We start from the raw sequence: 14,706 nt of genomic DNA, 5'->3' as shown, positions 1-14,706 counted from the left end.
CATTTTTGTTGTTTCTGCACACAATGTCAGTTACATGAAAATATATTGTATGCCCCCAACGGGCGGCATATAGTTTTTGCACTGTCCGTCTGTATGTCCTCCGTAACACTTTTCGTGTTCACTCTCTAATTCAAGTAGTTCTAATCCGATCTCCAAACTTGGTCAAAAGTTGCATCCGGATAATGTCTAAGTCAAGACGAACATGGGTCATGCCGGGCCAAAAACTATGTCATAGGGTCTCTTAGTGCGTTTAAAACATTCAGCATGGTGTCCGCTCTCTAATTCAAGTAGTTTTCATCCGATCTTTCCCAAACTTTGTAAGAAGTTGTATCTACATAATGTCTACGCCAAGTGTGAACATGGGGCATGCCGGGCAAAAAACTAGTTCACTGGGTCACTTAGTGCGTTTAAAACATTCAGCTTGGTGTCCGCTCTCTAATTCAAGTAGTTTTCATCTGATCTTCACCAAACTTGTTCACAGGTTTTATTTAGATGGTCTCTAGGCCAAGTTCGAACATGCATGCAAAGGATTGGCAGAAAAAAAACATCTACAAACTGCAGCAGATGACATATGTAATAAACAAAATTTAAATATTGAACACCTGCAATGTAGCAAACTAATAGTTAAATAAAATAAAGGCGATGTATATCTCAAAAACATTTACGCACGTAATTGTTTATGTATTGACAAAGTTACAGTTGGGGGCCTCCGTGTCGTGTGTACACATTTATTTGATTAATGATAAACAACTCATTCATAGTGATCTAACTATAAAATATTCTTTACACGATAAGAAATACATTGTATTGTATGCCTGCTAATATTGTGGTCTTAAAATAATATCACTAATACTGTTGTAGTTCATTTAAACATCAAGATATGTGATGTTAACGTATGTGTTCATGTTATGTTTGTTTTTGATTTATTTTTACATGTAAATGAATATTTTGGTGTTTAAAGTTCAATCTATAGTGAGTTAATTAGTGACGTTTGCCATTAAATATGTAGTGCTTATTGCTTTAATTTTGTTTTAGTTGAAAATCATGTTTTTTAATCTCTACGTATGAAATGCACTAGTGAATTTGGTTTGACACTTATGCGAAGATTAATAATATATTAACTTCAAATACATTGCTGATCACAAACAGCATGTATATGCAATCCACAAATTACTGTTTCCATAGCAACTGTTAACTTAATGTATTTTGTCTTCTTAATTTTATCAATCATGGAACAAAATTGAATTGCTAAATAAACAAAATTATGTCTGGCAGTACAGACACACAACACAAATTGTATCATGAGGAGTTATTCGTTTTAGTTTTAAGTTCATAGCTGTACAAAATGTTCAATTTCTGAATACACACCTTTTTCCAGAAAATGTGCATATATTTATGTATATAATAAACATGTTAATGATGTTCCATATCTGTCAAGAACATATTTTGTTGATTTTCTGTGCTTTTTTGGCTTAAATTCTTTAAAATAGTAATAAATATGAAAAAGAACATTTTTTGTTCCCATGGCAACCATGAGTATTTACGGATTAATATTAGTACAATTAATTCCGTACTTTGAAATTAATAATGTTCATCCAGATACGCGATCAATGGAGATATTATTAACACAAACTGATCAGCATAACATGTACCGATACTGGTCGAATAAGGACGTCATTTCATCCAAAAAGGGCATTCAGCATTTATGACACACAAAAAGTGACAGACCCAGATGGGTCATAATCTCGTTCCCAGCCACATATCTTCACCGCCTATGTAGGATTGCCATGACTCAATGATCGACTATCCAATGTGACTTTTTGAAAAATGCAGCTGCAGCCTTGATTTTTGTAAACCTGTTTATAATAATGCATACACGTACTAAATCAATAAAAAAAACTTCCGACAAAACGTCTTCTTAAAAAAAGATAGTTTGACTATGTATAAAGATATTGACATCTATACACCGTCGCTGTCGTTCTCAAACCTCGTAGCTCCAAAATTTTCAAAATATTGTTTTCGTCTTTTCCGAATATATGAAGTCTGGCGCGTGTTTTGTGCTATATCTCGTAGCTCTACGCCAATCAGAGTACTTGAAAAAGCCACGTGACGTGGCGAAATGTTGTAGAATGATTATTGGCTTTTTTCCCGGCGAAAAGTCGTAGCGACGCCATTTCACCTATAGGTACGTCGTTTCGTTTGGACAAATTTGACAAAAACGTTTTTATAATTTTTGTTATTTGCAACAAGAAGGTTTCCTATAAAAAAAATGAGACGGTTTTTTCTCTCTCCTGAAAAGTTGGCATTTTGTAGCTACGAGGTTTGAGAACGACAGCGACGATACATAGTCGAACTATCTTTTTTTAAGAACTAAACTTCTTCCCAAGCACACTTAATCTAACCCCAGGCTTTCAGTGCCTACGGCGCTTTGATTATTAACCATGTTATTTATTTTAATACTCAGAACATCTGAAAACTGATCATTATATAAAAAAGTGCGTTTGAGAATATTTTGGGAAATGCAATATTCATCTTCATAATTTACATAATGTCTTCTCTGTCCTTTTTTATTTACATTTTCGTTTGTACACATTCGTTCTTAAAGCTTTCCGTGTGCTTACAGTGGGGTTTAGGAATTTGTTCCGCAAATACGGGGTTGCTTAGGGATAACTATTTGTGGGTATTGATCTCTAACAATCCGGGTTTTTAGGGATTCATCTATTACAATCCGCTCCAGGAGTTTTAATAGATTTGTTGAGGGTAAAAACGGATTGTTTGGGTTTGTTAGGGCTAAAAATGGATACTAGCACTATGCGCATGCGTACGGGTAAAAGGCGGAGTTAAAAAATGCGTGATTTTGCTAATACTGCGCATGCGTAGGGGTTAAAAGGCGGAGCTATTATCGCGAGCTACTCTAAAGCCAAGACCTATACAAATTGGAAACTCCCATGTTGACAAAAACAAAGTATCGGGAATTTGCGCGGTGGAAACGAGATCTATATCACGTTAAATCAATTGGCTAGTCGCTTATTTCCCCCTGTTATCTGGCATTATCATGCGCTACGGCAGCGTGTCCACCCGCTTGATTCCAATAAACGGCATTTAATCACTGCGAACAATATAACTTGAAACCTGTGATAGTTATAGTGATAAGTTTCGACAGTTATAGTAGCGTTTATAAATAAAACACGATTTAAAACAACACATATAATATTTGAAAACAAACATTAATGTGAATAGCCTCGGAGATATTTATACGCGAATCTTTGTAGTATTCGATGTCGATGCAGATTTTCTTTTTGAAAAGTACATATCTACCTTTGCCTTAAACGTTATTGTTTCGTTATGAATATTTCTGATATACATATATGTATCATTTTTAAAGATTATGCATATGTTTAAGACTAAGACAACTTTTTGATTTTAGCGAGAACAGTATCGGAGAATTTGTGTAACATTTCTGGCCGATGCATATTTTCGCATTGAAAGGTATATATCCGCATTGCAGAAGATGTATGTTTTAAGTGACAAAAAGCACCAGACTACGTTGTTTGACAAGTACTTTGGTACACAAATACTGGTGAAGCGCGGGCGGGGATGTAGAGGAATTACCTAATACTCTCTATACATAAAAATACTACAAAATTATTAATAAATGAAAATAAATTAAATGAAGCATTCAATTTAATTCCAGGTGAGAAATATTCAATTTGATTTAATTGTGGTTTGCCTGAAAATGTACTTCAATGCTCGTTTATACCAGTACATGTATGATAATAATCATTGTGTACACATTTTGTCACACACACACAGAGACAGGGACGGTCATATATAGAGCTCACAATCCTATGATGTGGGATTGTAATCATAACGTGTAAATTGGCTACTACTTATTTTACCTTAGCGATAACCTTAATAATTTACAGTTTCTCTACTGAATATCGTAGGTATTAATTAATTTTAATTGAAACCAAATTTAAATTAACTAGTTCAGAAGATATTCAATATAAAAACTATGAACAGGGTCTGTCATGGCACAATTGTTAATAAACAATTCATATACGCCTTCATCATAAACTGTAATTTTTATTATGTTTCTAAATCAAGTGTCATTTTCAAGTTAATATTAAATACTAAAGGCTGAATTAAATTCGTTGATGAATTTATTTTAACCTGTCCTGCGATGTTCTTTATTCCTTAACTTAACTGATCTAATTCATTAATGAAAAGTATTGAAAGTACTGGTGGGGCGATTTTGCTCAAATTTTGTGGTCGAAAAAAACACTTTACACCGTGATGCCAACCAATCACCTTTGTTGAATAAAACAGATGGAATTAAAGTGATTATGGGCATTTTTCACTGTTGAATTGAGCTGAAAAGAATTCATAGGTCAAAAGGGTAAGTTAAATGATGGTTTCTGACCAATTATCTGCAACTCATCTTGCTACCAGTTGTTTATAAAAACATATTTTAAATTCGGTATTTTACGTAACTCAGCCAGTCCTGTAAGCCGAAATGATCCGTAAAACAAAATGTGTCTTTGTGTCGTATAAACGAATCTACACTAAAACTAAACTTAGGTTCATCATGTACATGAGTGATCAGTTGTCAAACGAAAGTATGGTTGATATTCAAATGTAGTATTTTTCTCTTTCCTGGATATTGTTTTAGTATGTTGATGCTACATTTACAAATGTAAGTGTATATGAAGTGAAAACACCAAAAATAAACAACGGTTGCGATAGACACCTATAAACTGTTAGTTGCCCATAATATCACTTTAAAGAAGGGATAGGCTGTCAACATAAAATATATAATTTAGCTATTGGGGTTACAAGTAAATGCTGCTTTTTAATGAACAGACAGTTTATTAAGACTTATACATAAGTACATCGTCTTTAATGCATATAATTATAAATAAAGTAATGTCACGTATCCTTATACTATAGTAGGTAACCAAATCAGTATAATGATGTATATATGTTAGTAAGTTAAATGACATTTCAGAACTAAATTCAATGAAATGACATTTCTAAACAAAATAAAAACAGAAATAAACAACGATTTTGACAAGGCGAAACATAATAATTTTAAAGGCAGTAAGGACAATGCATTACAAATACTATCAGTGACTGCAAAGTGATACATACACTTCTTTGAAGAAAGTCAAACTATAATTCAGTGGTATTATTTAAAATAGCATTTCGTACAGATAATGCTTCCTTAACATATTTACACACGTTTAATATTTCAAATTTACAAGTTGATGTTAATAAACTATGGAACTTAACAACCGATGGATTCACGAAATAAAACGTTTAATGAATTTTTGCCGTAGAAAACGGTAACATGAACAAACACAAATACAATGGAATTCATCCTCTATATCCCGTTGATTACAACAAAGGCAATAACGTTCTTCACGGGGGATATTGTTGCGTGAGTATCTTCCTGTCTGAATTCTCAATGGATGGGCGGAAGCCCTTAATTTCACAAAGTATAAACGTAGACTCTTGGGTAATAAATCTAAATAGTTTTCATATTCAAGAGTAGTTTTAAACATTCTATACATATCTAGAGTAGAAACTCTATTCATATCACCAAACCATTCTTGCTTGAAGGTGTCAATAATTCTGCATTTAAATTCACAAACAAAAGCATGACTATCAGTGATATTTGCAGCTTCAAAAACATAGGAAAATCCGTAATCGTTTAACAATTGTTTAACATTTGCAACCCAATTGTTGCATCCCTTATTACAATCATTTAATGCTTGAATATACACAGTTTGTATAATAATATTTTTACTGTTAATAATTTTTAACCAATACTTAACAATGCGTACATATCTATTTACATATAATGGATATCTGCCTAGCTCACCATAAACTGTAGCGTTACATGTGCTTATTTTCACATTTAACAATCTCTTGCAAAATTTTAAATGAATGCGTTCGATCTCTTTTGAAATATTTGTGAATACAATTTTAAGTATCATCATTTGAACTGGTGACCTAGGTTTTTACTCTGACTTAGTGTTATATGTATCTGAGATTTTGTTAAGACAAACAGTGTCATAAAGTTTCTATACATCATGTACATTCAATTATTATTCATATTTATACTCAATTTATTTATTGGCAGGATATTAAGTCACACCGTCACTGTGTAGGTTATAAAGCGACTGAATGGGAACAAAAAATACATGTAGATAATGTTCTACTGTTAGGACGGACATGTACGAGATTGTTTGATTACTTGGAAAACATTAACACAAATTAATTAGCTGCTGTAAAAGTTACAACCACAACATGTATTTCGTGTGTAAACAAAAGTTCAAAACTGGCATGAAAAGCACAGGCGTATTGTCATATAAAAACTTTGTTACGCAGATAAGATTGAGATGTTTACTTTGATAGTTCTTCTTGAATGCTCTGAGCTTTTTAAATACATACGTACAGCTCATAGTTCTTCTTTGTAAAATTAAAATCAATGTAAAAAAATAATGTCACACATATGTCCATAAAATCGAGTTAAATCAACCTAATATATTGTTACAAACACAATACCTGTTACAATCGACATCAATTTGCGTCTACTTTGTTGAGAAATGCTCAAAACATAAAATTGATATCAAATCGTTTATGGCGGAAGTTGTTATTGTTGACTAGAGCAAAGGGAAAGAAAGGGTTACACTGCACACATTGTTTTCACAGTGGTATCTGACGATCTGGTCTTATGGTAGCAGTTGAAATTGTATTGTGTATAACATTGTAGTTTGAATTAGGACACATTCTTATGACTGTCATTTCGCTGCGATCGGATAAGTGGCATGTTCCGTTAGTAAGTTGAATAATATCGGGCGTATGTTTGCATTGTAAACAAGTTGTTATTAAAATAAAGATACTATGTGGTGTTGGTGTAACTTTTACTATTTTACTAAGTGAATGAGGGTTGAAATGCTATGAAACACTTTCTGCACCAATTAAAATATTTATTGAACATATTCCACATTTGTTTTCGGCTATTAGGCAAGATTATTTTATATACATGTATACATAGAAAATATTGCAGACATACACACACACACACACACACACACACACACACACACACACACACACACACACACACACACACACACACACACACACACACACACACACACACACACACACACACACACACACACACACACACACAAAGTATAAAGAAATGGGAAAAAGAAACACCATTAAAGAAACTAAACAAACAAAACAAGAAAGAAGAAAGAAATGAATATGCATTGTTATAATGAAATATAAACACATACAGCTATAAGATTTACAGAAAGCGAAAACCTAAGCACAATCGAGGGACACCACACATAATCAATTGGTCACTGTCGGCTCAGGAACTACTTTAAAGTACCCCGTGTACCCTTAGGTAAACTAAATGTTCCCCGGGTACGAATAATACGTTTAAAGGCACCCGGCAATACGACGGGGTTCTTTGAGTATATTTTTCCGTACACCGGGAACAGTGTAGTAAACTTTAAAGTACCTGGGGTACCATATACACACATACAGCTGATAAATTTACATATATTTCCCTGTGTGTGATCGTGCTTATTGAAAGCGAAAGCCAAACCACGATCGAGGGACACCACACATAATTTATGCTCAATTGGTCATTGTCGGCTCAGGTACTACTTAAAAGTACCCGAGTAAGTATTCTACAATATACCCATGATACGGAAAATACGCACCCGGTCATACTCCGGAATACTTTTTAAAACCAGTATATATTTTCTGTACCCCACATACTTTGCAGTATATTTTTTAATTACACCGGGTACTTGAAGTAGTATCTGAGCCGACAATAACCAATCGAGCATAATTTACTATTGTTTAATTAAATCATTTTATATTTCGAGTCCGCATTGAAGACGTACATAAAGTTGAAAGGCGGTAATGCATGTGTTAATTTGTTTACCATATGAGTGTTTTGGTATATGCATGTATTGAAATACAAATTGAAATAGATTTTCCATGCTTCGACCACCAACTTATTAAAGAATCGAATCCTGAACGAGTTTTCCGGGGATGGAAGGGTGAAGATCGTGGTGGCGACTGTGGCCTTTGGATTGGGGGTAAGTTACTGGACAATTAATAATGTGACCAACTACTCGAGCTTTCTGTAAATAGATTGACGAAACGTGTTTGTTTGATCTAGATATTACGGCATGGAGATGTGGTACATTGAATACATGAACCTTGTTGATAATCGAAGTCTCTTCATTTATCGAATTAATTATAAAGTTATTGATAAATTGATTAAGTACAGAGCGATTAATTCATGGCGTACAGGGCAATGCGTATGTATGCATTGGTGAACTTATTATGTGTCGATAACGTGGGCATTATGTTCCGTGTTGAAAATACAAATCTAACATCTGGTCATTTACAGATTGACATTGCGGATGTTCGTCTAGTCGTCCACTGGGGTGCACCAAGAAATCCTTTGTCATACTGGCAGGAGGTGGGGAGGGCAGGCCGGGATGGGAAACCGTCCCTTGCAGTTGTCTATCCCTACGGTCGTTCGTTAGTGGGAGACAGTGGACTGAGAGAGACGTTTTAGAGTGTTGAGTGCTTGAGGCTGTCAGTATTAAAGACTTTGTTAACTAAAGAGATGGGTGAAAGTGAGTTATGCGTTAGGGAAGGTTGCGTTTTAAAGAATTGTTCTGTATGTGAGTGTGATCTTTGCCAGTGTTGTTCGAGGCGCTGTGCAAAATGCGGATGTGTTGGTGTGATAGGTGTTTTGGAGAGATTTTTCATTTGATAATTGTCACTGATGAGAATGTAATGATACACAGACAAGAATACCAAGCGAAGAATATATATGTACTGGCATTTGCCCAGAAATTTGGTCAGGCACAGCGGCAGGCGGTTTGTGTCGATTTCTTTATATACTTTCTAAATGTTACAAATCAAAATCCACACTACTTTGGAGCTACTAAAACACAAAATTTCATAATATTTATGTATTTGTCCTCAGTTCATTTCAGTCAAGTCATATGTTATAAAATTAAATAACAACCAAAATAAACAGAAAGCAAAAAAATGATTGAAAAACATTCTGTAACCAATGGAAAATCTTGCTTCCAATTTCTTGTCGTTTATTAGATTGTATTTTGTCATGCACAGAGACTAAAGAAAAATGTGTTTTAGGTATATAGCGAATTCCGTAAATATGAAAGAAACTACATATATATGTATATATTGTATCTGAATATATTAAATGTTGGTACTGTGAAGTTATAGTCGCCGTTAACAAAATAGTGTGAACAAATTTTAAATGGTCGGGAGCAATCAAATAAGACGTTTGATTCCAATTAATTGTATTCATAACTTAAGTTACGCACAATCGCAACACACATCAGTTACGGTTTATTTTTGAAGCAAGTTCTTTATACTTGTTTATTTTCTGCAATAGTCGTTAACAATTAAAATATTTAAAAGATCGCCGTGGCGTTGTGGATATGGTGTCCGCCTAGCGATCGGGAAGTCACGGGTTAAAACCTCACTGTGAGCGTTCCTTCGATCTCCCCCATAAGACACCAAGTACTGGTTCTAGTCCCAGGAAACAGATTCGAGGGCGTTTATAAAAGCATACGGCTTTCGATGCAATCGAGCTAAAATAAATAGGTTTAAACTAATTAAAATAAAACAAACAAACAATTTGAGCATATCTTTAATTGCTCTACCTCCACATGTACCGGTAATAATAGATCATTATCGACCATTATTATGATATTACGACCATAATCGATCCCCATTAACGACCCGTAAATCGTTCATACGTGTTACCTATGCCCCTTATGCACACACCGCTGATAAGGGCGCTGATAAGAGCGTGCATGTTTTGATTGAACGTTGGCCGAATGTAGACAGCATTCGGATTAAAGCTTGCAAGCTCTTGTGAAAATGTCAAGCGCACGCATTTTAGTCCGCTGGGCTAAAATCGCCTGGGGAAATCCCTGATTATATGTATCTATACATATGAATATATGGTGTTCGAATATATGTATGAATACAAGTTACACTTTGAATGGATTGTTTTATATAAATCATTGTTCTTAAATCATGCTCCAGTGTTTTACTTATTGTTATAATGTATAATAATGTCTATCTCAGAAGTAAATGAATACACTCAATATCAATATTAAAGTGATAAGTCTTATGTTACTAAGAAGTGAATTTTTAATTTATGTCTTACCTTATTAAAGTATCTGATGAATAAGTCATTATCAATTTAAAGTCATACAACTTATGTTACTTATCAGTGATTACTTTTTGTAACTTCTATCAATTCCTAGTTTTCATAATTCTTATAATCCATGCACTACACTTTTGTTATTTTCTATTTTGTTTTTGGCTAAAAGCAATTGTATGCTTTAGAGCTAATAAATGTTGCTGCTGTAGATGCTGTGTGTTATAATTCACTTACGGAAGATCTAAGGGTCATCGTTCCTTTTGTTTCTTCCTAATGTCTGTTGTCTGAGCGCTATTCATATACAATCAACATAAGTATTAATTAAAATTTGAACAAATTATATATAAAATTTCTGTCCATTTAAAACAAATATATAATATTTGAAAATAACCTTTCTTAAAAACATCAATTGTATGTTCGGAGAAAAGCATAGGTAAACCGTTTATTAGTATATGTTGTAAACACACCGCATGCTTTCCTTTAATTTTTCTTTTGGTTAATAAAAACTGTTCGATATGCAAACAAGTTGACATTCACATTTACGCTTGACGTGTTTGAAACTTTGATTAAAATCTTTCTTCTGCGAGCACACCACATCATGTAAGTTATCTTAATTTGCTCATTATAGATATATTGACGATCTATTTGTGTTAATTCATGCCAGAAAATAGTTTATGTTGCTACTTAAAACGAAAGAACATAAATGCGCTGTATCAGTTAAGTGTTGAAAGTTAAGTATTGAACCGATATTTCGTCGCTGTATACACCCTCAATGATGGCTGCGTGTTACGCGGGTGCTAATGCAACATACGTTGCCGTGGATGGAACGCGCTCGCATGAGCTATTTTGTTTGCAAATGCAGAATCTGGGTACAAAGTGGTTAAGTGCAGTAACGGACTACAGACTACACGCAGAAGGCAATCGCGCCAAAAACGAAAACACATATATTAACTTTGCCTTCACTTATTACGGATAAATAATGTAAACAAAATAATAAACATTTTTAATATACATCTGCAATTTTTATCAAGGGTGACCGTGTTTCCATTGTGGATTAAGAGCGTTTACTGGTATGCCATTGGCACCACATGACGGCCATGTGTGGATAAGGTTATCACGATAAGATGCGTAATAATTCTCATTCTCACTAAACTAAAATATCGGTTGCTGAATCGATGGGAACTCGCGACAAAAAGGAATCTTTGTTAATTTATATATCTGTTGTGTGTAGCATAGCACAAATCATGTATAATTTAGTATCACTTGAAAAACACACGCACGTTTTCTTTGCCAAATTCTCGATGTTAATATTCTACAAATTATTGTTTGAGTTTACAAATGACGTGTTATATAGGCTATACAAGACTAGGTTGTATGATGCATAACATTATAAATTGTTTTATGCATGACACCGATACAAATTAATTATACGTCTAAAAATAACTGTTTAAGCCATCCTTCTCGTTGAGAACACTGATAAATTCCGCCTTTTTATCTCAATTCACCCCTGATATCGAGATAAATCCTTAATGGATTACTTACGCAATTCAATCCTAAATACCGCTGGAAAATGTAGAATACAGATGAATACGTATGAAACGCTGTGAAAACGAATTAATCCCTAAAAATCGACTGAATGATGTTTATTTTAAAGAGATTAATCCCGGAACAAAATCCCTAATCCCTACTGTATACCATACACCTTTAACTGTGTGCATCAATTGATATATACACGCGTTTACATACTGGTGGATAAGGATCGGCCATTCTGCTAGACACAGCCTTGATACTTTCTGGTAACACTAAGATTTAAAGAAACGCATATAACATTTATGATATTTTTAAAAGGAAGATGACATATTATTGGCGTCGCTCTGGAGAGCGGCGACTAGTATGTAATGCATTTTTTTTTCGCTTATGGGAGGAGAAGTTATTTTACGGATCAGTGTATATATTTTTGTTTAAAGAATATCTTGCATATTGGTGATTTTTGTGTAAATTATTGTAAATAAGTACTGCATTTGTGCCTATTACATTTATTACAACATTTATTGCCAATAATGCAAAGCTAATTATTTTAATTAATAGCTGATCCACAACTGATCACAGGGGAAAGATCACAGGGACTGGGCAAATACGCGAAACTTTCTGGTTTTGTATAAACACAAAACATAATCAAAATATATTTATTTTGTGGTTTTTCTAATTTGCTTATTTAGTGGAGAATCAATGTAGTACGATATTTGACGACCTATCGCGCAAGCAAGTTTATTGGAAGGCGTAGTGGTACGAAAATGTACAATGTTTTAGTTTATTAATAGAAATATAATGACGATCGCTATACACAACTTTACCAAATAGCAGTACATAAATGATGTCAGCCGGAATAGCTCAGTTGGGTGAGCGTTAGACTAAAGTTGCTAACGCAAAAATCATCTAAAGGCCCCCGGTTTAATCCCGGGTTCCGGCACGAACGGAACAGTTCGTCGGCTGACAATTTTTTTCAGTCAGGTTAAAAAATATAATAAAGCTTTTAAAAAAATACACGTGTCTTTATATTAACAAATAAATGCAAACAACACATCTCTTATCCATGTATTTTTATGGTTGTCTATTATAGGCCCTAAGTACTATCCCTACCACATTTAGAGCGCGAAGCGCGATACGTATTATTGATTGTAACAATGAGTTGCGATAAAGGAAGCAGCCGCTTATCAAGGAGGAGCTGTGTCCCAGCAACCCGTTTCCCTAGAGTCAAGCACTCCTCGGAGCTTTTTTTTAAGAACCACTTATGGAGCGCGCGCGACACGTATTACTATCCAGGTGGTATGGGCCCTTTAGCATTATCCGACCATTACGTCCATATTTATCTTCCTTAGAATTTGAGAAATTTTGAAATCGTTGTTCGAAGTCCAACATTTTCATCCGATTGTTCCCAAACTTGCACAGGTTTTTTATCAATGAGGACCCAACCCAAACTCTATATGAGCAATAAGTCCAAAATTATGTATCTTTAAATTTAAAAATAAAAGTGAAAAACTGCATGGTTAGGTGATTATGTCAACATTTTTCATCCAATTCTTTCCAAACTTACAGTATCTTCATATCAATGAGCATTTTTACCTCATTTAAAATGAGAAACATCGGGACAATAAGTCCAGAATTGTTTTCTATTAAATTTGACAAAATAAACAATTTCCACTTGTTTAAAAGATTTCACAAACTTTCCAAACTTGTACAGTGTGTTCATATCAATGAGTACTCAACCCCTATCGTAAATGAGCAACGTAAGAATAAGTTCAGAATCATCTCCCCTTGAAGTTAAGAAAAATATGAAATTACGCTTACAAGATGAAGCAGATTTTTTCTAAACCTACACAGTTCTGTGCCATTAATGAAAACTGCACACGGATGCCAGTAAAAAAAGGAAACCAATGTAAATAAAATGAACTCTGAAATATTTGGGGGTTACAACACAAAATCATAGATAATGGTTATTTGGGGGTTATAACACAACATCGTAAATAATGGTTATTTGGGGGTTATAACACACAATTATAGATAATGGTTATACCAGTATCTTTTTCTATTTTGTTTAAAATAATCGGCCAATATCTTAATATTTACAGTAGAAAAAATCTTTCCATGTAACTTTATTGAGTGCCTTTTACACTGAAATTCCCGACGCCCTTTGATGCTTTGCATCAATACTTACCTTGTTTGTGTTATGTTATTATATGCTAATTCGCATTCTAACAGTTTCTTCTCATCGGCTATTTCTCCCATAATTATATTCGTTAAATCATACGCATAATGCCCTCTTGATTCATGATGTAACTTTTTTTACTGATTGATGAAACCATCACGTTTAATGTCATTGAATCTAAAAAGATAAAACGGAAAAAAGTGATGTTACTATATAAAATTACAATACTATCGGTGGTATTCTGAGAGAAATAAAACGCCAACATTGCATGTACTTTAAGCAGAGGAACGACAGAACGGCAATAAATTCCAGGTCATGCCAACTGTTTCAAGGTCAGCCCACAACGGAGGATCATATTGAGACGACCTATGTAATACAATTTATATTACTATCGGGATAGCAAATTAAACATCGATTTCGTATATCGTCTTCTCCAGAAATACACTCCCATATAGGGAATTATCAAACAAAAAATAATCGTTTTGCCAATAGACAGTAACCGGAACCATTTCAAGAAAAGTGCTTTTGATAATATCAATAGTTTGGTGTCTAAATACAAGACAAACATTTTATTAATACTTATGTTGTAACATTGTTATGTTTATTTGTGTGTTTGTTTATTATGATTTTTTTTAACTTTCATCATACCGTTTAGTGGGATTTGAAGCCAAGAACCTCGATTTTAGCCCTGCATTATACCGACAGGTAACCGTTTACTGTACAATATTGATTTAAATTATGTATC

The 14,706-nt window shown here is 33.9% G+C and overlaps 1 non-coding gene across 1 annotated transcript; it reads left to right on the top strand.

The window, feature by feature from the left end:
* The first annotated feature begins 12,635 nt into the window (after positions 1 to 12,635).
* On the top strand, positions 12,636 to 12,725 carry Trnaf-aaa (transfer RNA phenylalanine (anticodon AAA)). Its single transcript is given in 2 exon segments — positions 12,636 to 12,672; positions 12,690 to 12,725. It is a non-coding gene; the product is annotated as a tRNA-Phe (tRNA).
* Positions 12,726 to 14,706: the final 1,981 nt, after the last annotated feature.

Source organism: Dreissena polymorpha, chromosome 6 (assembly GCF_020536995.1).
Source record: "Dreissena polymorpha isolate Duluth1 chromosome 6, UMN_Dpol_1.0, whole genome shotgun sequence".
NCBI lineage: Eukaryota > Metazoa > Mollusca > Bivalvia > Myida > Dreissenidae > Dreissena > Dreissena polymorpha.
Note: the sequence above shows the minus strand (reverse complement) of the source record. Positions and strands in the feature narration are given on the sequence as shown.